At 41.6% G+C, this 27,635-nt stretch overlaps 1 protein-coding gene and 2 long non-coding RNA genes across 11 annotated transcripts in view; 1 reads left to right on the top strand and 2 right to left on the bottom strand.

Moving 5' to 3' along the window:
* The window catches only part of LOC119647532 (whirlin), a 406,732-nt gene that overhangs the window by 45,834 nt on the left and 333,263 nt on the right, over window positions 1–27,635 (bottom strand). The gene's annotated exons all lie outside the window — the stretch shown is intronic.
* LOC119647534 lies at window positions 23,094–23,412 on the bottom strand. Its single transcript, XR_005248896.1, has 2 exons — window positions 23,293–23,412; window positions 23,094–23,220 (listed from the first exon to the last, which is right to left on the bottom strand). It is a non-coding gene; the product is annotated as an uncharacterized LOC119647534 (long non-coding RNA).
* LOC119647535 lies at window positions 24,778–25,772 on the top strand. The gene is made up of 2 exons (XR_005248897.1): window positions 24,778–25,087; window positions 25,145–25,772. It is a non-coding gene; the product is annotated as an uncharacterized LOC119647535 (long non-coding RNA).

Raw genomic sequence — 27,635 nt, 5'->3', positions numbered from 1 at the left:
GTCGATGGTAAACGACCAAAAGGCAGACCTAAGCAACGGTGGCTTGATACGCTAGATGGGGATTTGAAAGCCTCGAGATTGCACCCAGATCAGGCATTCGATAGAGCCAAATGGCGAAGTCGATCACGACGAGCCGACCCCGCTTGTGGACGGGACAAAGGCTGAAGAAAAAGAAGAAGAAGAAGAGACAGTACATCAAATGAAAAGAATTTATGCGGCTTGAAACCAGATTCCTTTGGGACTCGCAACAGGATAGATTGTGAAATCGACGCGTGTTGTGGAAGCTGTGAAAGGATAGAAAGCTGAGCTCAAATTCAAAGACTGCGTTTGACTTTCACTTCAGGCAGATTGAAGTATTAGACAAGGATGCGATGTATTGTGAATCTTTCCTTCCTGGATCATGACATTCAGATTTTCACGGTGTTCGACTGCACGCACGCGGTCCGCAGCTACGGAATGAGGCGAGAGGGAGGAAGCTTGAAACTGTTGAATGTCTGAGGGCCTAACCGTGTGCCTACTTCAGGAAAAACTACCGACCTGCCTTTAATTATCTCTTTGAAATACTTTGTTTTGGGTGTCGGTCTTAACTGATATTTCTGAAGCATGTGTTTCTGTGTTTTTGAAATCTTAATATTTTAATGCGCTCAAGATGGAAAGTAAGTTTTCGGGGAAGTACTTCTTCCATAACCTTCGCGATCTATTCGAGACTAATAAGAGATATTGCTTGCTCGTTTTACCAAAGTCCTTTGATTCAATGAACAATGAACAGAATGGAAATTGCTTTTGAAGTAATTGGGATTTGCAATTTTGTCACACTCCCAAATCTGATTGAATTGTCGGGCCAACGATTATTATTATTATAATTTTATGGCTTTTTATTAGTAAAACTATTTATTTAGATGTTTCTTCTCCGAGCTTTACGTTTTATGTCAATTCACAGAAGTTTTCCAATGATTTATGGTAAACATAAACATATATTATATTTTGTCTTTTAATTTATTTTTCAACGAAGTATTCCAAGCCATTAATTTCTTGGTTGGCCTCCTCTCCTCTCGTCTTACTTCAGAAACCAGCAATTTTTCAAATTCATCCTAAAGCCATCTGTCACACAACTGACAATTTCAGCCGCAATAAAATTTATGATTATGTAAGTTACTCAGCCATGAAGTGCTCCTTTTTACATCATAAAAAATCTGCTCCTCTAATTTTTCTTATCATCTAAATTTTTAGATACTTTGAAGCTGTGGTCCTAGCTATGCGGGCAATATCCTGCTCCATATCCATAGTTGCCACCGAGAAAATCCTAGACGAGAAAATACATTTCCGGCTGCCGCTTTGGTTTCAGCTGGTTTATATAATATTATACTCATATTTAACCACACATACATTTTGTGTTTGATCTAGAGATGCGGAGTGCGAGTAATCTTTCTGGAGATGTATGGCAAATTCTCCGAGTTAGGAAAGAGAAATCTTGCCTGAATTCGCGGAAGCAGGAAAGGATAAAATGCTGACGCGATTACATTTTTCCCTTCATTCCCGGTGCGCTCGTTCGCGGGCAATTTTCATATTCAAAGGATTTTTATCGTTCCTACGTATATTAGAGGATTTTGTGGAAAATGAAGAGGGAAGACAGAATGTCGTGATATTCAATTTTCATATCAAAGGAATTTTCTTTTCAAGTGTGTGCAGCATAACTAGATGATTCTGTACTCATAACCGCATTCAACTTTTATATAGAAATAGGGAAAACGCCTCATTTTTGTTTTGGTCCTTTGATGGTTGTCTTGCTAGGTTTAAGAGCGGAAACAACGTGTAAACGTTTCCCGGCATAAAGTACCTTAATTAAATGCTGTGAACGATTTTTCGTTTATAGCGGCATGAACGCCGGAAATCCTGAATAAGGAATAGTACTATAGCTTGAATAGTGCATGGAACTTTTAAAAAAGGGCTGAAATATTGAAGACACTGGAAGCCAAGTGTTCAAGGTTGGGTTAGCATAAGAAGAGCGGTTGACAAATATCAGAGAATTTGCATTGTTGTAGGTAACGAAGACTGAGGAAGTACTGGCGAGAAGGGCAACCGCCACCGGGAAATTTCTTTTGAAAGAAAAGGTTTCGAGTGAATTTCCTTTAATGGATACTTATGCCATCAGCACTTAGCTCGTAATGTATATGCATATCATCATCATCGACGGTGCAACAACCGGTATCCGGTCTAGGCCTGCCTTAATAAGGAACTCCAGACATCCCGGTTTTGGGCCGAGGTCCACCAATTCGATATCCCTAAAAGCTATCTGGCCTCCTGACCTACGACATCGCTTCATGTCATACTATTCACTTTAGTGTGATACTCACATTCAAAGTCTTAGATTGCAGAATATTTGCAAGAAAGCGGCAATTTCGACCTATTAGACCTTTATCAATAATGCTGCGATTTCCATGAAACCTGCTAGTATTATGCTGTATATTACAGCCTACATTACTGTGAATTTCGTATTCTAGGATGAACTTAAAGGAGCTTCCAGAAATTATAATAGCATATTATTATAAACTTTAGTTTACGCACCGTTTATGATTTTTTTTCAGATATTACGGTTGGGCAGCTTCTGAGAATAGATTTGTGGAACAAATAATGAATTTCTCGCATCCCTTTTTGTATCGAATGTCAAAACTAATCCCAGTCCGAGACCTTTCATTTAATACCCCACGTGACTATATTCGTTGACATTCCTCTTTTTCATGTATAGGGACCCCTGATTTAAACTCAACATACAACGATGTTACTTCAGGGGGGAGGGAGGCAGCAAACAGTTTCACTCAGAAAAAGCTCCAGGGCCGGATGGAATCTCGAATATTGTCTTGAAGGTGGCAGCCAGGACAGCATGAGGTATGTTTACCCAAGTTTTTACGGCATACTTTAGAGGACGAGAGTTGCGAAGTCAGGTAAACCCTTACGTGATCTCTCTTCATACAGACCGATATGTCGAACGAATACCGTTGTGAAACTATTTGAACGAGTGATATACAACAGGCTCCTCCCAATTGCGGAAAGCAAGCAGTTTGAATTTCGTGAGGGGAGATCAACGGTCGATGCAATCAACATAGTGACTGCCTAGGAACAGGCTACAACAGAAGAAAAATCTGTGAAACTCGGCGAAATGGAAAAAAATCATCGACCCTTTAGTCAAATTACAGACCCCGCTATATATTGTACGCATTGTTGTCGAATTTCTTTTGAGGAGAAAGTAATCTTGCGACCCGCACGAATTTTCACAGGGCTCTGCCCTAGGTTCCTTATTGTGGTCAATTATGTTTGATGGAGTGCCGACACTACGCCCTCCTAATAGCGTGACAACCATTGGCTTCGCGGATGATATCGGGATGACGATAGTAGCAAAAAGCTTCAAAAATATCGAGATTTATGCAAAGCAGGCTATATGGGAGATCATTCCCTGGTTGAAAAATAAAATTCCGACCCACTATTCGCTGAGCTTCAAACACAAGTAGTTCTAAGCAGGAAGGAAGGAAACATCGAAAATTAAAATTGACTAAGAAGAAATTTACTCTTGGCCACCGCTTAAATACTCAAGAATAATGATGGACAGAACGCCTAAATTCAAGAAACTCATTGAAAGTGTTGCAACTAAACCAGCTTCCATCGTTGTAACGATCTCAAGAAAACTACCGAACATTCGTGGACCAATACGAAGCCTTCTTTCAAGGGTAGTTAGTTCTTCTACTCTAGGCAGCTCCAGTATGGGCAACTGTGCTGAAAAGTAGAGTAAACTGTAGGAAACTACAAATGCCGCATGGGCTAAGTGCTTTCCGGACATGCTGTGCTTACCGAACTACAATAGGGGAAGTAACATGCGTATTAGCAAGATGCTCCTCAAAGACATCCTAAAGAAAGAAGGCCATCTCCAACGGCAGTTGGCATCGAGGGAATCTAGCATAGAATGACAAAAGAAATGAGTCGAGTCACATACCGAAACCGAAACATTCCTGACAATCGAAACGGTTGGGGCCACAATTCTTGAGTAGACATGGAGGTTACCGTATAGCCTTACATCGGCTTGAACACGATGATTCATCATTTTGCCCAAGATGGGTTAATATGGCTGAAAATGTGGAGCATGGTGTTTTTGGTTGTCCTAGGTTTACTGTGCACTGGACAAGATTGGAGGCTGTAGCAGATATGCACTTATTACCAGAAAATATTCTGGAGTTAACGGAAACTTGAAAACAAATGGGTTGAGGGCTATTCATGTACAGCTTAGGCTGAAAGAATTCCGAAGAAAAGAAGAATGAGAGAGAACTATAACGAGGTGCATTTAAGAACTGATCCAACCGTGCAACGCAGTGCTTTAGAGAGTCCCGCCGGAAGAGTGGGAGAAAAACAAGGTGGTTTTAGTGAGTATGAGTATCACATAACTGCATGACAGGAGCCAGCAGTAGGTTTCGAAACTTTCACCTACCAACAATGAAAACAAAAACAGACAGACAGTAAACTGATGTTAATAAGGCTGTGTTTTACACAAAACCTTAAAAATTAAACTAGTACAATGCCCGAAAGCCTAGAAGCACTAGGGAGTTTTAGATGTCAAAAGGGAATTTGTTATCGAAGGTTAAGCCAAACCCTTAGATGCGGCTTGATAAGGTAGAGGCCGTCCATTATCGTTAATGATAAATAAAAATCATAGAAGGGAATGCTGCCCTGGAATTCACTTCCCAATAGATAACAAACGATTCCTTGAGAAGTTCCTGGTCAAAATTATGTGAGACGGAGGGGAGGAACTACCTTGTTAAGCAAAAAGAATTTTGAAAGGTTACTAACGGAGCTGTTTCAGTCTTGTGATGTACAAATAGATTAGATGGTTTCTACACTGAAGAAACGTAGGTACTGGAAGTTGTCTTAAGATGACGAAGTTAAGTTTCTATAAGTTTTGACAGTGAATTTTGGAACTGAAGTTTTCATTCAAATGTCAACTGGTAGACGTCTAAAAAGTGGATATCTTACAATAACGATCAATTACTCTTCACGGTTCGATGCAGCTCGGACACCGTTAATTTGGGAAGTCCCCAAGACTTCCTTGGACATGTGGACATGGGCGTCGTTGCACCACCAAGTGTGATAATGTCCAGAGAAATCGAACGCAAAGAATTGGAACCTTCGACGGATGGCGGGGAACAATCTGTTAAATCCGGTAAGGCCCACATTAGTCCCAGTAGACTCTTCAACCTTGCAAGATAATTCTGTTCCCAGAATTGTTGACAGGAAGAGAAACGTCGTAGGTGCGTCTCCCTACTTAGCGTGTGATTCTTTGTGTCGTCCGCTGATGCAAGAACTAACGGGTGGTGTATCCAGAATCAACTGGCTTAGAATTCTTAATAGGTTTTAATGCGAACGCTCGACATATTTGTTGGGGGAGTAGCGAATGCAATCCTAGACGAAAAAAGCTCCAGCTGGTCTCATTATGGTGCGCCTCTACGTTCATGGCGCCAAAATAAAGTGAAGTAATCGACCTTAAAATCTTCACTTCGAAGTTGTTAAAGTTGGTTATAGAGTGGTGGTTTTTGAGGAAGTTCCATGCCAGAACACTAACGCTTAGGATTCAGTTTGACTATTGCAGGCAAACAGACTAATATAATACAAGGATGGGTTGCATAAAGTTCAATGAAATTTGCTGGCAACAAAGTGAAGCTCCCTAGGCGCCTATGGACACCTTTGTCTATAGAAGATCAATGGGAAACTAATTGTACACTTTAAGACACTTTTGAAGAAACTTGTCCTATTACCCGAGGCAAACGCGGTAAAACGTTTCGCCGATGGAACCGAGAATTACCGAAATTCAGGAAATCAACCATGGGACTACTTAAACCAAAGGAACTCCCAAGGTAAATATAAGATGCTTATAAAGTGGGCGTATTGTCAACTGCAAGGCGAAAGAGAGACTTCACGGCTGTGCTGAGTCCTTAAAAGGATGAGTCTGTCAAGTTGGGCTCTTTTAAAAAACTGGATGGAACTTTCACAAACTTCGGATTAGAGTCTGTACCACTCTCTTGGAAGTACATCATCCGGAAGAACAGGCGACAGAAGTAGGAGGGATAGAGTTGGCGGCCTTTGTAAACCTTTCAACACTAAGGTGTTAAAAAAAAAGTGAGATGCTACACTGTCGTTTGAAAACTTCAAAGTAGCTGGCAGGGACGGCATCTACCCAGCGATACTAAAAGAGAGCTTAGAGCACTTAGAGTAACTTCTAAGAAAATAATTTCTAGCATGTCTTGCTTTGGGTTACTTCCCTCCTACTTGGCAGAAGGGTTGGGTAGTCGTTATACCAAAGCCTGTGAAAGATGACTATTCAAATACAAAGAACAGTTAAGCTTGCCGTCGTTTTCCCTGAAATATCTGGAAAGATTTGTTGAACATTACATTCGCGAAAGGGTGTTAAGCCAACATGTTTATCAACGTGGAGAGTCCTGTGAGTCTGCTTTACATTCCTCGGTTTCACAGATAGAGGATGCAACTCTGAAGGGTGAGTACACGATGGGGTTGTTCGTGGACAATGAAGGGGCGTTCGACTATGCGCGTTTCCTAAAATCCTGTGATGCTACCAGATCGCATGGTGTGGATGCTGCTTTAATTAAGGGAATCTATGCCTGGTAAAATCTGACAATACACGTATAAATATACCACGTATCGTTGATTTGATTAACAGTTGGTGCCTCAGGCATGGACTTCCAGTAAATCCAAATAAAAAGGAGGAAAGTGATCGGTCTTTGCCTTCAACTCTCCGAAGATGTAAAATATCTGGCTTATATTTACAGTATTTACATCGCAGATGAAGGAGGAGGGTTCCATAATATATGGATAAGATAGAGTGGTTTACGTTGGTGAGTATTCGAGACAATTTTGTAGCCTGGCGCTTCTTTTGAAGATTTCTACCACCTTCCACAAACAAAAATAGTGTTGTTCCAATATTTAGAATGAACACTTTTAGGTGGTGGACAGTGTGAGAAAAACCAATTTGAAAATTATATTATAAGTGCTTGTGGAAATGCAAATTACTTACAATCAGCAAGGTAATGAGAATTGTAACATACAAGACTGCAGCGAGTATTCAGTTATGGTATCTGGTCACAGATTTCAATTTGATTGGGGGATGTTAACTATTTACGTGCATCTTTCTTGAACATTGCTGTGTATAAAAGGGTTATCAGAATCACTCTAGCTTTAGTAAAGAACTATAACTTGTCGGGTTTTAAGTACGCTGTAATCTTAGATAAATATAATACTGTAATTAATCAAATGTTAACAAACAGTTATGTGAGACACATAACCCAATGTACGTAATATACACGCATGTTCACCAATTCAGTCCGAGTACGAAAGTCTCGGCTTAACGTGGTGGTAGTATTTGTCCGGCCAAGAGGGGTCTATTTTGCTAAGAATATGTTGCTGTCTATGATTGACTGAGAAAAATAATGAATTTGTCATCTTAATCTGCCTTCCTTGACTACAAGCTCTATTGGAGTGCACAAATCGTACGTGCTACTACTAGATACACGTAGAGTCTGGGATATTATCAGGTAGGGCCACAAATGAAGAAAATAATGAGAAAAAGCAGTGAAACGAATGATCATCTCCAGGAGGGAATAACACTCAGCAACAACAAGTTCTGGATAAAGAAGAGAAATTGGGTCAGAATCAGCAGCCTAGAAAATATATTTGGTAAACATTGGATAAGCCGTGAGCACTAGTAAATATAGTATATCATTGTTTGCACGGCAGACTCTAAATCTTCAATAGCTTACTCGATAATTCATACATAATACCAATTTGAATGGAATAAATGGAGTAGATACACCAATTAATCAATTTTCCATTAAATTACACCAAATTTCTGTGGGGGTTCCTAGGACGTCGTTCATATACGTAGATATCAGGACAAAAGGAACTCTAATCCCTTTGCATTTGCATGCAAAACATCTTTGGCTACTCCACAACCATTTAGCTTTCGTACGTACAAATCTCATTGTCCCAACTATGTCTGTGTAGGAGTGTAATAGTACGAAGCGTAGTGTATCTTACAATCAAATCTCTTAATGCTCGTGGATGGCATTGACGTGGTTATAATGGGGATAACGATGACCACAAATAGGATTATCTTCTTACCCGTTAGGTTTGCTTACTTACTTTCATGCCAATTGTACATTGTTATGTGCGTCTGATTGCGTTATATGTTCAATAACCGGAAATCTTGAGTTACTCATACATAAATTCGTATGCGCAAAGTGCAAATCCGTTAAGATACGAGTATTACCTAGATACTTTCTGCAATGATTTGAGTTGAAGGTAGAGACGTTTATGTAAGTGGTAGCTGGCTCAGTGACAATAGATTAAAGTTCATTACTTGAAGACAAACAAAAATACTGTTCAGTTGAGTGGTTGTAGCTGGAATGTGCCATCTTTTGACGGCTTTGTAGTCCGATAAAAGTCAATCTGTCGTTTTATTGGTGCTGGTTGTCTGTCAGTTACACTGGATTAGCTTCGAAACGGTTGTACCTATGGTAAGAGCAGCTGAGGGCCCCCATTGAGAAGGAATGGTATGTACGACTTTGGTTCAGGGTTCTTTTATGTAATCAAATTAAAATTTTGCAGTCGTTTTGGTATAATGCGGTGACTTAAATGATGATTTCATCTTATTACAAGCGAGGACACCACTGTCCATAATTTATAATCTTTCGAATCCAGTATACATTGCACTGTCATGTGCATTACGATGAAAATGGAAAATAATTCGATAGTTTACTAGGTAACGTTTTTCAAAATTCCCCAATCATGTTTTAGGGTATGAGAGATTCAAAGGGTGGGGTTTAACTAATTTCCGATTTTCGTTTATTATTTTGTAGCGATCAAAATCATACTTGGGGATTTTAACAGCCAAGTAGGGAAGGAGCCCGTATTCAGGCTATACGTTGGCTTCCATAGCTTACACGAAAAAACAAATGATAACGGACTGCGGATTATTCAATTAGCAGGGTCACACGAAATGGTTGTTGGAAGTACCTGGTTTGCGCGAAAAGCGGTCCACAAACATACGTGGGCCTCTCCAGACGGGGCCACTTTCAGCAAAATTGACCACGCGTTGATCGAACGCCACCACCTCTCAGCCTTGATGAATGTCAGAACATATAGGGGGGCCAATATAGACTCGGATCACTATCTCGTTGGCATGGTGCTCCGAGCTCGAATAACAACACCACCCAGAATCCCCTCTGACAATCAGGTGAGAGTGAACACTGAAGCCATCCACAACACAACCCTCCGCGACACCTACAAGAGGGAAATGGATGCCGCAATAACTGCAGTCAACAGAGGACCTGAAGATGAAGCATCAACAAATGATCTTCACAATCACCTGAAGAACGTTATCATGGATACGCCCACAAACATACTTGGCCCCAGCCGCAAAAGGAGTCGGAACGGCTGGTTTGACGATGAATGTAAGCTTGCAACGGAACGGAAGAATGCCGCATACCGAGTAATGTGACATTCTCAAAGAACGCGGTCACGCGCAGAGACTTGTCATGAACTCCGTAGAGCGGAGAAGAGACTTCTCAGACGGAAAAAGGAAGCCTGGGAGAACCAACAAGTCTGTGAACTAGAAAAGTGCGGGGAGCAACCGCACCAGGCGCGCAAGTTTTACCAACAAGTCAGCAGAATGAAGCCTTATACACCTCGATGCTCATCCTGCCGAGACAAAGAGGGAAATCTGATTTCCGACAGAATGGGCATATTAGAGCGATGGGTTGAGTACTTTGATGAGCTATTGAACAACCAGAACATCGACGAGTATGAGATCCCGCCAACTAAAGACGATGGACAAATACTGCCACCACCAAGTTTAGGAGAAACAGTCCGTGGAATTCATCGGCTAAAAAATGGTTAAATATGGAGGCGACCAGTTACACCAAGTGGTTCATCAACTTGTGCTCAAGGTATGGGACAGCGAATCAATGCCTGACGATTGGCAACGAGGTATTATCTGTCTCATACATAAAAAGGGAGATATCACGCAGTGCAGCAATTGTAGAGGTATCACGTTGCTGAGTATCATCTATAAGATATTCTCCACTATCTTGCTAGGAAAGCCGGATAGCCCCATACGCCCAGAACATCATTGGCCCATACCAAAGAGGTTTCATTCCTGGCAAATCAGCAACAGATCAGATTTTCTTTCTGCGGCAAGCGATGGAAAAACTGCTGGAATATGGACAATAGTTGCACCATCTATTCATCGACTTTAAAGCCGCCTATGATAGCATAGCCAGGGTAAAACTGTACACGGCCATGAGAGAATTCGGTATCCCGACGAAATTAATAAGACTGACTAAGCTGACCCTGACCAATGTGCGAGGCCAGATAAAAACAGCAGGATCACTCTCAAGACCATTCGACATCAACAACGGTCTACGACAAGGGACAGACAGACAGCTTTTAGGGATATCGAATTGGTGGACCTCGGCGCAAAACCGGGATGTCTGGAGTTCCTTATTAAGGCAGGCCTAGACCGGATACCGGTTGTTGCGCCGTTGATGATGATGATGATTTTGTAGCGATCGCGTGGCTCCTCCATAATATGTTACGAAGCTTTAAAAAGCGCAGCAATTGGCTCAATAAGAGACGTCAAACTTATTGTTTTTGAACTGCTGACAGCTGATTGGCACCTTGACCTACATCATCGCTTTAGCTGTGCCAGAGTTTGCTATGTCTTCCTTTTCTATCGTCTACATTGCTTCTATAGATTTTCTAGGGTGAATTATCCCCGCCCAGCCTTCTGCTGGAGGCCGAAAATTCTGCGAAGGTTTCTTCTTTCGAACACTTCTAAGAATTCGTATTAACTCAAGTCTCCAAAGAACAATCAGGAGTATCAAAATCATTGTTTTGTAAAGTAGGAGCTTTGAGCAATATTCAATGTTTTTGTTGTTTTGGATTTTTTTGTTGTCATTACCACAATATATTTCGTCTTGCCTTCCTTAATGTGCAGTCCAGGATATCACGCCACCTGCGCAATTTGACTGAAGGCAGTTTGCATACCTCGGCTTGCTCTTCACATTAGTTATCATCAACATAGGCCAATAGTTGGAAAGACTTGAAGAGAACAACACCTCTGGCATTTGTATTAGCATCACGTCTCATTTTTTCCTCAAGGCTGGGCTAAAAGGAATGCAAACAGGACATTCCCTTGTCTTATACCGTTGCTGATAGTGAAATACCTCATGAGTGATCCTGATGTCTTTATTTGGCTTCACAAATTGGTCAGCCTAGTAAGTTTTAATTTTGTCGGGATACCGAATTTTCCGATGATTGAATTTTACCCTGACTATGCTATTCTAAGCGGTATTGACATCGATGAAAAGATGACCATAAAACTGAAAGATTGCCTTAGAAAATATTTTTCCTTTTCATTATACATCACAAGAAGAAAAAGCCGGCACTCGGGAAGAAATTAGGCGATTACTGACCCCTACGAAGCGAATCGCCACAAGGAAAAGAGAAACCATTGAATAATTGAAAGAAAAACCCGTTTTCTACTTACCAGCAGACAAAAGTAACGCAGTGGTCATCATGGACAAAGGAGCATATGACGACTTAGTACGCCGAAAATTAGAAATAGAAGAAGAAGTTTCACATCATTAGGAATGACCCTCTTCCAGACTCCGCTAGAGTGGAAAAAGCTCTGGCTGTAGGCAAACCCATTATTAAGAAAGCAGCCGAAGTGAGAAAGCTTCACCCATCTCTGCTTAGAATCAAATGCTTCCCCACAATACATCAAGAAGTTAACAAGTTCAGAGAGGTAATAGCAGCAAGGAATTCACCAACCCAAAATATTGCGAAGTCAAAAGGTAAGGCCTTAAAATAGGAAAAGGGGCAGTGGGAGAGAAGTCATTGCCAGACTCAACGAGGCTGGGGGATACAAAGTGATGAAATACTAATATCATTCGACGTAAAAGTGCTGCTCCCAAGCGTACCGATGAAGGAAGCCCTATACTTGCTCGAAGAATGGATCGTGACACACGAAAACTTATCCTAATGGATCAAGAAGGCTAAACTGTATAAGGCCTTCACGTGCATTTGTGAATTCTATTTCACATTCAGGAATAAATTTTATAAAACAACCGCCGGGGCAGCAATGGGTAACCCCCTCTCACCGCTGCTGGGGGGTGAGGGGCACTCCCGAGATTCTGGATCAGATACATGGACGACGTATTAGCAATCATCAAAAGGGAAGAAGCAGGAACAATCCTCGAGAAACTCAACCGGGCACACAGGAACATTGAGTTCACCATGGAAATCGAAAAGGAAGGGGAGATACCATTTCTAGACTTAAAAATATTCCGAGAAAGAGGGGATTTTGAATTCGACAGCCCGAAACCGATCCTGATGCAACGATGGTCACAACACCGCTCAATGAGGAGAGAAGAAATCAAGAAATGAACTACATCATGGAAACCGCCAAGAAAAACAAATACAACCGGAACCCCATCGAAAATCGGTACAAAAAGAAACTGCACAGGCCTCAAGACAGCAACTTTCAATAGTCCTCCAGGAGGTTAACACAGAACCTATGCAATGGATAACATTAACCCGCTCGGGTCGGACGCAGAACATGAAAAGACGGCTACATAAACGTGAATTCTGGGTTACCTCGTCGAGCACACGGTACCTACTTAAGACCACCATTAACGAATTAGTGGAAGTAATAACTCTGCAGTGAGAGCAGGAGCTGCACGAATCCTTTTTCCATTTGTTGGGAGGATGTCAGACCAGCATCAACAAGTGAGTGAAAATAATAACTCCGTAGAGGAGCAGGAGCTGCGTGTACAATTTCTGCAGGAAGATCATCAAGGGCAGTGCCTTTACTCCGTTTAAGCGCTTTGATGACAACATTTCGGTTATGTTTGGAGGATTATCCGTATCGAAAAGTTACTGGGTTCGCCATACCATCTAAATCCCACGGATCTTCAACAGCTCAACATCGTGGAAGAGAAGTGTTAGTGACCCGGGACTTATCAACATTCAAGGGGGGTGGTTAAAATTTGAGTCACTGGGGCAACACTTAAGTTTTCTCACTGCTAGGCGACCATCGAATCGCAAGGACGACCGGTATTGAATTTGGTGGCCGATGTTCTATTCCCCTGCCTGTACCGAGACGCAAACGAAGGGTAAGCGAACTTCAGATGCAGCAGCACCTCAATCATAAGGCAGGTCCTAAATGTACTGCTAATTTCGGTTGGTTGATTTGATTAGATGTTCATTGCGGTGCAGCTGGAACCCAGCCAGGCCGTGTGTTGGAACAATGTTCCGCTAACAACGGGGCCGTGAAAGTTGCAGCAGTTTACTAATTAGACACCAGTCATAAGCCGCTTTTGATGTGTGTCGAAATGTCAGTCCATATCTGAGGTGTTATCAACGTTTCGGTAGAAATAGAATTTCGAAATTTGTAAATGGAAAAGCAAAACTGGAGGACTGATACAAGACAGAGTTTTTCCCTGTCTTTGAACCGTTAGATCCAACGATTTTTCATTTCGTTGGCGTTCAAATGGAAAGCAACCAAGCCTGTTTGCAACCTCGAATCAAAGATTGAGTTTTGCAATTACAAGCTGCGTGAACCAAGAAAGGGTTCTCTCATTGCAGTTGCTCGTCCAATGTAAATAAATTGTCGTCGTCGAATCAGTGTTAGGCGAGTAAACTGCTGGCCGATCTCTCAAGTGAACAAGCGCCTAGGGAGTGATCACGGAAAGGGTGACTTCCCTCAAGTACTCGGCAGGCAGTGGGCGATATTGTAGATTCTTGTGAATCTTGTATAATTGCGATGTTTTTTGGCCCTTTTCCAACACTCGTCGTCAGAACTCTCGACAAGTAAGCAGACCGAAAAAACCACGAAATGTATCAGCCCCTGCAATTTCTCATAAAAGACTAGCTTTGCCAGGAGCTCTGGTGATATCCAAAATACAGTACCGTGTCGTTTGATGTAGTCGATTCAGGCAGGTCTCAGTTCTTCTCGCATCCCGGAATAATTCCCAAACACTACCACCGTTAAAATTCGCGGCAGCGACTTCCTCTTTGCTCTGCACTAATGGCTACAGGAAGCTAGGCAGTTGGAAAAGATTTATCACTCTGTGCTGCGTTTATTAGATTTTCTGGTCGCGTCTTCCTCTAAATTCGAGCATTTAGAGCAGCTCGAGCGCATTTTTCAAACTCTTTTCGAAACTGGTTTAGTATTCAAGGTTGGGAATAGCAGATTCGTTCAATCACATGTGAAATTCCTCGGCCACGAGATACCCCTGAAGGCATGCAACCGGAACGGGCCGATGCAAGCCATTTCAAGCTTTGGGCTTCCAATTCTGACCATCCCTCAGCATGATGTGCCTCAAGACAAATTCGTCGATGCTTAAGAACTAATCTAGGAGTCGTTGAGCTTCTTTTCAAAGCAGCTGAACTTGATGGAATCGGAGTACCTCTGATCGTGAATTATTGGTCACGTATCTCGCAACAAAATATAATACTTCCAGTATTCCCCTGAAGGCAGCATATGAGGGAAGAGGTAGCTGTGTTCCCTCGGCCCACCAAGCGGTTTCATAAAATTGATCTAGATTTAATTGGCCCTCTGCGAAACTTGTGCGGTTTGAGGTATTGTTTCACTATAATTGGTAGGTTCACGCGGTGGCCTTTTTGTACAATCTTGTTTCGAAGCCCTCTGTCGAGAGTGGATTCCGGGGTTCGGTGTTCTGCCAGATGTAATCATCAACCAGGAAATGTAGTTCGAGTCCTCCCTTTTCTCGGAGTTAGGCAAACTTTTCGGTTTATAAAACAGGACAAGCGCTCAGCACCGCCATTCCAATGGGATGCTCGAAAGATGGTGCAGGAGGATACTGCACGCCGTTATTATTTCTCAAGATGACCGTTCATAGTTGGAAGTCCTCCCGTTCATTCTATTTGACTTTCGGACAGCCAATTGCGAAGAATTTGCTACAAGTCCCGCGGGGCTGGTATACAGGGAGAATCTGAGTCATCAACCAAATGTGTTTCAATCTAAGTGCATTGGATAGGTTTCCACGTAATGATGGTACCTCGTTAAGCTTTCAAGCAAGATTTTATCTTAAAATTAATATGCGCATAGATGTATATGAATTAAACCCACGTAAACTGCACTAAATGAAGACAATTTTTGTCAGACTATTCACTACATCATCTGAAATTATTGTGGTAATAAAACGAAACCCGAGGTGACTTTCTCTGAGCACGTATCTATTCAGTCTCATTACAATAAAAATCAGGGAACCAGTTTCGAGTTACATAGATTGTAACTATTGCTAGTTCTTTGCAGTGCTATGGAGTCTGCGCTCGAATAATCTCGTGGTTTTTAAGGTTTAGTTTGAAGGTTTGCCTAGACGTGTTCAGGTTTTGTATAAACGTCTAGAGGTGCGATAGATACTTGGGTTGTGATTCAGCACTAAAGTCCCATTAAATTCTTTTATTTCGAGGATCGTAGACATCCACTTTATGTTTTAAGTTCGGTTTTATTTAGATTTGTAGGTAATTATGTTACTTCCCAAACTTGTAGTTGAGGTTTATCTCCAATGGGTAGATTTTCCAAATATCAGTTTTGGTGCTAAGCAATGAATAGACATCAGTTTTCAATACAACAACGGTCCACAGTCTGAATTAGCGTGTCATCTTAGCTCACTCACTTTCTTCGATAGTCTATGAGGTTTCTATGCATTTCAAAGAAATGGTCTAGTCTAGTTGGAGTCTTATTGCAGATCTTCCATCCAGTGCTATGCACTTTCAATGATGGTCTTGCCTTTCATACTACGCACATAGCACAACCATCAATGATAAAACTCAATTGAATTTCTCAGTATCTTTCCATTATCTCAATAAATGTTGATCGTTTATTTTCCAACGATGAAAAGTAGAACGTAACGATTTTAGAAGATTGCGCTTTAAACGCAGGGAAAATTGTTACTTTCTGACGATCGAGCAGAAATTAATTTATTTCCATTTTTTTCAATGAGTGCGTAGTGAAAACCAATTCTAGGTTGTTACATTGAAGTAAGAAATATGAATGTGGAAAATAGAATAAGTGGAAAGTGTTGAGTTTATCAGATAATTGATCTTCATAGAAATTTATATGAGCTACGTGAGCTAGAGTTGGCCTCCTGTAGTTTTTTAAAGAATATTTGCGATTGAGCTTTCACATTTTCTGTTTTGCATTACATTTATAGAATGCAGGGAAAATCGGGTGAAATCGAATGGTTACCTCTCCGTGTTGGTCGTTGGATAATGTGGATGACAATAGTGGTGTGGTGAGGCGCTTTTCCTGGCATCAGAGGAGGGGTAGAATTGTACACGGTCATTCTGGCATATGCTGGGTGTCAATCAGAATGGCACCAAATAGATCGTGTGAACTCTATTGACGAATATGTTCCGAATTGTGGAATAAAATCTAGGAGTTTGGCTAAACATCGACTGACAGAATATCATGATTTTAAGCTAATAAATGAGCGAACACTCCGTATAAAATTTAATTTTTTTAAGGTTCGGCTGAAGAAGACTATACACAGGAGGTGAAACTGTCTTGAAATTTTGCGGGACAAAAAATATAGCCTCTGGTGGTGGGGCTTTTCAGTCAGAATCGCAGTTGCGTTCTGCGCATCATTATTGGTAAAAAAATGTCAGGCGATGACGGCTTTACGGTTTCTTACCAAGGCAGAGGCAAATCGTCAAACGCTGCCTCCACTCTGCCCCGCAGCGTGATCGAAGCGGCTCGCAGATGTTGAGTGCTCCTTTAGCATTAAGTTGATGATGATCATCATTGGTGTTTGTTCTCATTTGTGTAATGATGCTAGTGCATCTGGCCACGTTTGATATAGAAATTTTCCAGTTTGGTGCCAAAACCAATCGTCGAAAACGGGGAATAATACCCCAATGACATTTTATCAATTCCCTACTGTATTTATTTATTGGTTGTTTATAAAACATTCATTAACATTTGCACAGAAGTGTTCCTAAGAATCGGGAGCTCATCTGCACTGCCGCTATGAAAGCGCAAGTTCTCGCGGAATATTTTGAGACTCAGCTTCCGCCACAAAACAACCCGGCTATATCGTCGATTGCTGATTCAACAATCAAGGCCCTTATCTCTGAGAACCCAAAGAAGCTTACTAAATTCACCACAACGAACTCTTCAGTTAAGCCATCGGACTCGCAACATTTTCTGAGTTTATCTCAACTCACCGACTTAACCAAAAATCTTAACGGTGAAAGGCCAGCCGGGAATCCCGAACTTTGTAATTGAGAACCTTCCCAGACCCTCCTTCGAATTTCCGTTAGCAATTTTGAACAACTGCTTTAATAGTGGCTACTAATTCGGCAAACTGTTTGAGAATGTATTGACAATCAATATCAACCATATTATCCCTGATCCAAAAACGAAAACAAACACGCACTGAGCTACTTCTACGACACAGTCGTCTTAAGATTTAACGTCAACAACAAACTGATCGTAGCGTGTGCATTAAATCTAGAAAAGGCCTTCAACTCCGTGCAGGCAAACGGACTTCTATATAAACTAATAGACAGTGAATTTCCAGTCCCCATAATTAGAATTGCGTTAAGTTTCTTTGAAGATAGGCACTTTTTTCATAGCGCGGGGAATGAATTCTCTCATCTCTTGCCGATAACGTCGGGAGTGCCGCAAGGATCCATTTCTGGCCAATTTTCTATAGTATCTTAACAGCTAACGTTCCGATCTCCGATTATGGCGTTGGCCTGATTCAATACGCCGAAGACATGCTTATCTTTGCATCAAACCTTCTTCGGTTGAGAACTACATTGTACATCTCCGCAGGTACTGCCATAGTTGGGGAATTAAGAAGAAGGCGGCACAAACGCATAACTGCACTTTTAGGGGGAAATCTAGATACTTAAGTTTTAGAGGCATCCACAGAAAAGCTAAATGTGTAAAAATGAGAATCGGGGACATCACCGTGAGTACATCTAGCTCGATTAAATGCTTTGGAGTAAAACTGCATGAACTCCTCAAATTCAACCCACACCTTCAGCTCGCTGTGAGCACGGTATGCGGTGCAGTTAGTGGTATCTACTCTCTTCTTCGTAAGACAGTAGGTCTCAGTACCAAAACCAAACTGACTCTGTACAAGGCTCTGATTAAATCCATTATCTGCTACGGAGCGCCAACTTGGATCACATGCTCCAACAATGCCATAGAAAAATGTGAGCCATTCGCACGCCGAATTCATAGACACTGCACCGGCTTGTCTTACAACTGGAAGACCGGAAAGGTTGGTAAAAACGCCGAAGTATATAGGCGAGACAAAGTGAAACCACTTTGAGAATATGTTCTTAGTCTGTTGGCAACATTTTTCAAAAGAACGGTGGACCACCCTAGCCCATGAATTCGTCATCTTTACCAACAGGGTAAAACCATCTTGTTGGCCACATGCTTAAGGCCCTGCCAAATAGTAAGTACAGCCTGAAAGCCTAAAATCCTCATCCTCTTTGACATTGCTGGCCTGGTAGGGGCTATGTTGCGCTTGTTATTTATATTAGTTAAGTATTTATTGTACATTAGTTAGATTAAGTTAGAATAAGTTAGGATAAGATGGATTTAACTAGGTTAAGTAAGTAAATTTCCAAGCTTCTCATGCCCTTAGTGCGGGTGCAGTTTCTTGTTAATGAAATTGTCAAGATTGATGTATATCTATAATCATATACACAGTAGAGTAGACTACAGAGAAGGTCGGGTTGGTCAAACAATGTAATAGTTACCCATTTAGCCTTAAGTAAATATATTATAGTGGCTATCCAGCAAACCATGTGAAGGGAGTGGGTTTCTAAGTCAGCCAAAAAATGAAACTTGCTGTTATTGGCTTTAAAAATATAAGCAAAAGGATATGCACACAGGATTTGCGAGGCAAATATAAGTCTCATAAACCCTACAGGGGAGACGGCGGAGTCGGAGAAGGACACCTTTTACGAGGCAGTTAAGCGGACCCTTGAAGCCTGCTCCAAGGATGATATCAAAATCATACTTGGATATTTTAACAGCCAAGTTCAGGCGATCCGTCGATAGCTTACACAAGGATATCAATGATGATGCAGATTATTCGGTTAACAGTACCACACGAAAAGGTTGTTCGAAGTACCTCGTTTGCGCGGAAAGCGTGCCGCAAACATATGGGGGCCTATGACTACTGAATGAACGCCGTCACCTCTCAGCCTTGATGAATGTTAAAACATATAGAGGGGCCAATGTAGACTTCGATTATTACCTCGTTGGCACAGTGCTCCGCGCTCGAACTACAACACCACCTACAATCCCCTCTGACAATCAGGTGAGGGTGAATACTGAAGCCATTCACAACACACTGTTCGTAACGCCTATAAGGGGGAAATGGATGCCGCAATAACCGTAGCTAACAGATGTCTTGGTGATGAAGCATCAACAAATGATCTTCAGAACGACCTGGCGGGCATCATCATTGATTCGGCCACAAACATGTTTGGCCTCAGTCGCAAGAAAAGTCGGAACACCTGGTTCCATGATGAATATAAGTTAGCAACGGAACGGAAGAATGCTGCATACCGAGTAATGTTGCATTCTCAAAGAACGCCGGTACACACAGAGATTCATCACCAACTCGAACGAGCGGAGAAGCGAGTTCACAGAGGGAAAAGGCAACCGGGACTACCAGCAGATCTGTGAACTCGAACAGTGCAACGAGCAATCGCAACAGGCGTGGAAGTTTCAGCAGTTTCAGCAGTATGAAGCCTTATACACCTCGATGCTCATCCTGCCGAGACAAAAACGAAAATCTGATTGCCGACAGAATGGACATATTGGAGCGATGGGTTGAGTATTTTGATGAGCTGCTCAACAACCTTAATATGGGCGAGTTGGAGGTGCCGCGAACTAAAGACGACGGGTAAATACTGCAACCACCAACCATCCGTGCAACCCATCGGTTAAAAAAAATCACAAGTCGCCAGGAGCCGATGGAATTACAGCCGAATTTATTAAATATGGAGGCGACCAACTAAACCAAGTATTTTATTATTTCAGATACACCAAGCGATTCATCAGTTTATGCTCAAGGTGTGGGATAGCGAATCAATGCCTGACGACTGGCAAAGAGGCATTATCTGCCTCATACATAGAAAGGGAGATATCACCCAGGGCAAAAATTATAGAGCTATCATGTAGCTGAGTACCATCTGTAAGATATTCTCCGCTATCTTACTAGGCCGGATAGTCCCATACGCCCATCATTGGCGCATACCAAAGAGGCTTCCCTCCAGGCAAATTAGCAACAGATCAAATTTTTTCTCTACGGCAAGCGATGGAAAAGCTGTTGGAATATCGGCGTCAGTTGCACCATCTTTTCATAGACTTCCAAGCAGCCGGTGCAAACCTTGCCAGGGTAAAACTGTACACGGCCATGATAGAATTCGGTATCGCGATGAAATTGATAAAACTGACTAGGCTAATGCTCACCAGTGTGCGAGGCCAGGATCACTCTCCAGACCATTCATCAACAACAATGATCTAACACAAGGGGATGCCCTATGATGCGTCCTCTTTAACTTGGATTTGGAAAAGTGAAACTGTGGTAAATTCGAGAGGCACGATCCTCTATAAATCCACACAACTACTGGTCTATGCTGACAATATCGACATCATGGGGAGAATGACCCAAGGCGTACAAACTGCCTTTATGCAGATGCAGGAGGCGATGCACATAAACATCAAATGAGAAGAGTACAGATAGGAGACTACAACTTTAGGCCGTTGATAATTTTTCCTATCTGGAGTGGAAAATCATAACCGATAACAGCTATGGCGATGAAATCCATGCACGGTTGTTGGCAGCCAAAGGGAGTTTATTTCAGCTTTCAAAAACTATTTCGCTCCAAACTCTTACTGTACAAGACAATGATTTTGATGGTCCCCACGTATTCCTCTTGGGTTCTTAGCAAGAAAGATTGTGAACTCCCCCTACATGAGGATGGACGATTCCGTAGCCTACATAGCGATGAAATCTATGAGCTATACCATGACCGTCAGATTGTGGATAAAATCCGGTTTAATAGGTGAGCGGTGAGCGATCTATAGGCCAGGGCTCTGGTTAGCTTCTAGGGATATCAAATAGGTGGACCTAGACGCAAAACCGAGATATCTAGAGTTCCTTACTAAGGTAGGCCTAGACGGAATACCGGTTGTTGCGCTGTTAATGATGATGATCTTGAGAAGGGAAAAGCCGTCAACAACGACTATTACCTAGTGTTATTGGTGCGTTTGAAGGATGAAGTCGCGGAAAACGCCCCATCTTTAAGAAAAAGGGAGTGCTGCTTCAGCAGGACAACTATGAAATGAATGAATGAAAACGATGACGAAATTGCATGAATTGGGCTTGGAATCGCTTCTGCATCCACCGTATCCTCCAGATTTGGTCCCCATACGATTTTTTCCTGTTCTCAAATCTGTCTGTCACACGCACTTTTCTCTAAAACGGTAAAACTGATTCCAACGAAATTTGGTGGATAGATGGGAACTATGGAATCTTACGCATACAGCGAGTGGGGTAAATTTACGTGGAAGTTTAAGGGGGGCTCCCCATATATGCAAAGAGGGGATGTAAACATTTTTATCACCAGATACAATGACGTGGGGTTTCAAATTAGAGGTTTCGATTAGTACTTGCTGAAACTGATATTAGTTTTGATGTGGATTGTAAAGTCCGCGAGTAACTAGTTACTTAACTACTTAAAGTGAGAAAAGACCCATTTTCCGAAACGATCCAACCCAAAAATCTGATTTCTTTCAGATGGCGGTGCCCTTATATTTTATATTAGGTCTAAGTCTCAAAATATGTCCCATTTCGATATCTACTCAAATAATAATAGTATATTACTAATAGTATATTACCAACTTTTAGGAATTGACTGGAAAACCCCCCTTAAGTTCACCCTAGGAGTGCATTCATCATTCCCTCACATAGGGAAACACAAAATCTGAAGGGTGTAGCTCATCAAGCTCTAATTACAATGCAGAGTGGTCACTTGGATTAAACAAGCGATGAACTCTGGCAGGCGCAATCTAGTCGTCGGAGACTTACTTTTTTCTTTAAGACTTACTATGAGCGATGACAGCAGTGCCATGAGAAACAAGCTTATTAAAAAAAAAACGATTTTAATTTTTTGCTGGAAAATCTGAGTTTTGCTCCAGGTTTTGGAACGATTCGATTGGGAATCAATTCTACTTATGGTGCTAAAGGTCAATTTTAAGTGCACAAAACGAAGCAAAATGGCTTCGACGAATAGGTGACAGAAGATCCCACTCGGCACCATTTGTTGGGACCATGAGTTCTCCGCGGGTAACCATTTGCCTCTAGGTGACACATAGTCTTTGAACAAAAATAATGCTATCGAAGAAACTTTAGGCAAGCTGCTTTAAAACGGCTTCCGGTCAAACCAAAGCCTTTAGGTTATTCTAGGACCGACAGGAGGCAGTGCTACGTAATAAATCTACACAATTGACTGTTACTGACGGTTTGGGTGCATACGCATTACACACATTATCAAGTTTCCTTCCTTCAGTTTTTCCTGATAGAGGCAGAAGAAAAGGTTGCGAAAGTCGGGCTTTCAGTTTCTCTCATTGTAGGAGTGTTGTACTCTTTTAGCTTCTAGCTAGCGACCGCGCAGTAAACACTAAGTGCAGGGTTTTCACTGAGGTGGAGAGCATGTTTTCCATCGGTTTCTCCGTGGCGAAGTATGAACTTGTTGAAGGTTCTAAATTTAGTGCTTGTTAAAGTCGCGGGTGGAATCTAAGTATGCGACTCCTTACCACTCGGAGAGTCGAAACCATAGTTTCCATATTCTCGTATTTTTTATAATTTTAGTGTAGTACCACAGGCTACCCCACAACGACAAAGTGGTGTTCGGGGGAGGTATGCTAGTTAGTAGACTCTCTTGCTGTCATTAGTTGTATTAAGAAATACATTTAATTTAAGATTAGTAATTTCATTCAGGAATGCGTTTATTCAGTTCATATTTTTCTTTCTATCATTCGCTGTTAATAAAACATCTACACATGGGTCAACTTGCTGCAAAATTTCTGATATTATCAACCGTCTGCAAGGAATGATTTTACTTAAATTATTAAATGAAATGTATTTAAAATTAAGTAAATGGAAATACTGTTACCTCCACTAGCTTCATCTGCGGTATAGATTGTTACAATAATTAGAAGAAAAAATACAATTAATTTATCGGGAACCATCGCCTTTGTTCGAAGAATTAACACCTTTATGCACAGAGAGTTGTAGACTCTAGGGGTTTAGTTGGAAAACATTCCTTTATATGCGATCTAAATTGGCGTTATAAATCGAGTTTGAAATCAATCTTTTGAACATTTAATGGTCTGCATAATGGAAAAATTTGATAAATTTATAAGGCAGAAAATTATATGAATTGATTAATAATAAAAAATAGAATCTATTTACATAACAAGGGTAATACCTATATCACTGGCAACCAAGTGGATAGAACTTCACATCACTTAATAAAAATTAGTACCCATTGACCGGTCTGGCCCGCCCGTACCTAAGTGCATCTTTACGATCTTAAAAAAATTTTGCGTGTGTTATATCTATCATAGTTCATCTAGACTTGAAACGAGATCATTTTTGGAACCTAAATCTCAACCGAAATCAATATTGACGGTCGGACTGCTAAAATAAGACTTTCGACTTTAATTCTTCCAGAAATAATGGTATTGTAAACAGAACATTTGATATTCTCTTAGGCTCAGCAGAGACGAAATTCGATCATTGCAGTTCACGCTCCATTTTGTCATTCCGCGGTTTACAACATTCTAGATTACCCTTTGACACATTCCTTGCTGCTCCATAGCAGCAAGGAATGTGTCGTGTGTCGGTAATACGAATACGCCGCGGAGCCCAGGAGTCGATGTTGTATGAATTGAAGGAGAAAATGCGGATGAAAAGGAAAATCTGTGAATTCTGCAGTCCTGTCAACCTTCAGATCATTCTTGGGGCTGTGAATAATAAGCACGCTTACCTAACTGAACGACTTAATAAGAAGCATATAGACTAGAGGAACGTTATCTCTTTAGGTGTAACAAAGTCTACTCTCCGTTTGAGTTAAAACGATTCTTGAAATCATTTACTTAAATATACACAAAGTACATTTCAGTCATTTGTTTGGCACAATGAGGTGCTTTTCAGCGAAACCCGTCGGTGAAGAATTCACTCCATTTTGTTTTGAAGCAGTTGCGAGGTAAATAAGTAAGTTATAGAGCAAACTAAACAAATTTATTTAGGAAACTATAGTCCGTTCTGGAAAAGGCATTCGATACTGCCTTTAAAGTCTCATGGACTATTGTCAGAATATCGAAAGCACCAGTGAATCCGCGAAACTCAGTAAGATTCTGTCCAAGGAACATAAGAGCCCATCCTTTTTTAAAAAGTCGGAAGGCTCCTAGATGGAATCTTCTAGCGAAGAGGACTGTAAGTCAGAACCTTGCTTGGAGGGTTTGCGGCCACCTCAGCTGTGCGAGACTATCAAATCGGTAATTACCGAGGATAATATCGGCTGGGCTATAAATAGCTTCTCCGCGTATAAATCTCCAGGCCCAGATGGCATAATGCCAGTCATATTACAGAAGCAACAGGAAAGGGTTGTGCCGTGGATACGTACCACAGTCCTGGAGGCACGCACAAGTGGTTTTCATACCGAAAGCGGGCAGGCTCGGTCATGATTCCGTGAAGGCCTTTCGACCAATCAGCCTGACCTCTTTCGGGCTGAAGACCCTAGAGCGCGTCCAGGACATTCACTTAACATTCACACCAGCTGATAGAAGACAACCCCCAAAATCATTGCTGGAGGTGGTATTAATCGACAAACCTCTTATCAATGTCCGAGCACGCTATCAGGACATTCAGATCAGCCATCACGATCACCATCTCATCTCTAGGAAGTCTGTAAGTCTCATTTTCTTGTAACTTTTTCATTAATTCTTTCTTTCGCTTGATAGCATCATTTCCTGGAGTTCTTCTAGTATCCATTGCAAGATTTTATGTATGGTGGAGCTACTAGAAGTGCTGGGGAAGCTTAACAAAATGTTCAGCTAATGTTTGACAAATAAGTGCATATTCCAGAAAGAACAAACAGAAGGCAAACAAACTGCATATGGGGCGGCCAAATCAGCAGTCAAACAAATACTGGAAAAAGGGCATTGAACGACAGCCGAAGAGTTCCTAGTCTCTGCAGTAAAAAATGTTTGCATTTCAGTAACGAATTGTTGTATAAAATAAAGTAGTTTAGAATTGATAAATGCGATGAATGAAAGAAATATCACTTCCACTAACTTTCCTATTTTTTCCGATCGCAATGACGATTAGGAGCAAAACTAAAATTATAATAATTTATATGCGAGTATTTAGAAGCATTGTCTTTGCTTGAGCAATTAACAGTTATGTGATGACTTCTGTGGGCACTTTAGTTGCCACCACACTATTGAATTTAATTAGAAATAATCCTATTATATGTTCAAACTATGGTAATAGGGCGCGAATATGTTTCGAATGATTTTTACTCGACCTTGAATAATTAATAAATTAGAAATTTATTAGGCGTAAAATTATATGAATTGATTCACATTATTGGGAGTGTTGCTGTTCACCCCTTGGTTAAGCAGAGTACGTCAACTGCATCTACGAGCCATGGACCCCGCTCGGATGAAATACGCTTCAACTGCTCCAGGACTATCAAAGAGACCCGCACTTCCCCTCTATTGCACAGGCCCAAGTGCTCTTGGGGGAACCCACTCTATGGCCATCGTGGGAGAGTGGGTTCCACTACATGTAATTGCCGCCGCTCCTTAATGTGTGACCTATCTATTGCCGCCTTCTGATCACATTGCCCACGGGTAAGTGACCTGCGTGCGGATCAAGTTCTTCGTGCAAAGTAGTGTCAGGCATGGAGCTGTGTTTCTATGTGCTTCTCCCATATAGCAACGCAAAAAGAATATTAGCACAGAACAGTCATAACTTGATGTTCGTGTTGAGATAACTATATTTCCGCAAAGGCGGATTTTCCGCTGCTAATGCGTTGGGTAATATCTAGTTCGGTACCAATGTCAGCAGAAACAATGCTTCCTAGATATATTGTACAAAAACTGATTGACGCTTTCGGTGTTCTTCCATTAATGGAGATAGGGACAGTGCAATGATCCGTCAGACTGAGAAGTGTGAGTTTGTTGATATTTATTTTCAGTCAAATTATACTTGCCTCTTTTTCTGAATCTGGAGCCAATTGGTCTTCTTGACCCGGAGAGAGGAAATAGATGTTATCAGCGTAGTCAAGATATTTGAGGAAAGATGTTTTAACCCATTTTGCTCTTTCACGTCTTCCGGAAAAGGTACGAAGAAAACGTCTCTGACATCAAGAAGAAATAATATCGGCGATAAGATGCAATCCTGGCGGACTTCGCTTTGGATCTCAAACTGCTCTCAGTGCAGCATGCGACATGTTGCTCTGATAATGGCTATTAGTTTCTCCGGATCTCCCGAAATCAATGAAGAGCAGGTGAAGTGGCGATTTAAACTCCACGCACTGTTCTAAAAGGATCCGTAAGGTGTTGGTTTGGTCAATAAAGGAGGATCCGGCGGCTGAAACAAGCCTCTCTCGATCAAACTTTCGAAGTGTTGTCTGACTCATGCAACTATGCCTCTCCCCCCGATTGTCGTATTGAAGACCGGTGTTTTTCTTTGAATTTTGATAAATATCCCCTTCTTCCACTTTTTGGTAAAGATCTTGGATTACCGGGATTTCCATACGAGTGGAAGTAGCGGATCTGCAAAAACGGTTGTGCAGCGTTAAATATCGGGGAGATTTCGTTTGGGAGCATCGATGGGCGGGATGATTTTTCTTCTGTTTGGAGGAGAAGTCCATATTCGCAAGATGACTACTCATTTCATTCACAAGAGCGGATATGGTGCGGTTAAGAACAGAGGTGAAGTGTTCTTTCTACTTCTTCAGTTTCTCTTCATGGTGGAAGAGGAGTTAACGCCGCTAAGTATAGCTTCCCTGCATTTCGCACGACATCGCAAATCGAGTGCGTCATGCTCACTATCCCTCGCAGCGGTCAATATACCCTTCAATCCCTTCCGTTCATCACTCCACTACTATGATTCCGCAGTCAGCCAAATCTTGGAGCGCCCCTTTGGACGTGGCCGACGACAAGCAGAACAGCTGGACCAGCCAGATCGTTTTTGGTCTTTCGGGGAAATAGAAAGGAGCTTTTAGGAGTTGAGTTTTTGATAGCGGGGGGAATAGAAAGGTGAAGCAGTGATTAAATAGAAAAATAATGAAATTGTGGGGTAAAATTTCACAGCAGTGGGTGGCCAGGACGGATTGAGCGTGACTTGAGAGTTTTGCTGTATATTGCATCTAAAATCATGTGTTTGTTTGGATGAAAAATAAAGTGTAAAATCTTGATGACGTAAATCCTAAAATTTCCACAC

Source organism: Hermetia illucens, chromosome 2 (genome assembly GCF_905115235.1).
Source record: "Hermetia illucens chromosome 2, iHerIll2.2.curated.20191125, whole genome shotgun sequence".
Taxonomy (NCBI): Eukaryota; Metazoa; Arthropoda; class Insecta; order Diptera; family Stratiomyidae; genus Hermetia; species Hermetia illucens.
The sequence above is the reverse complement of the archived record's forward strand: the minus strand, read 5'-3'. Positions and strand labels throughout refer to the sequence as shown.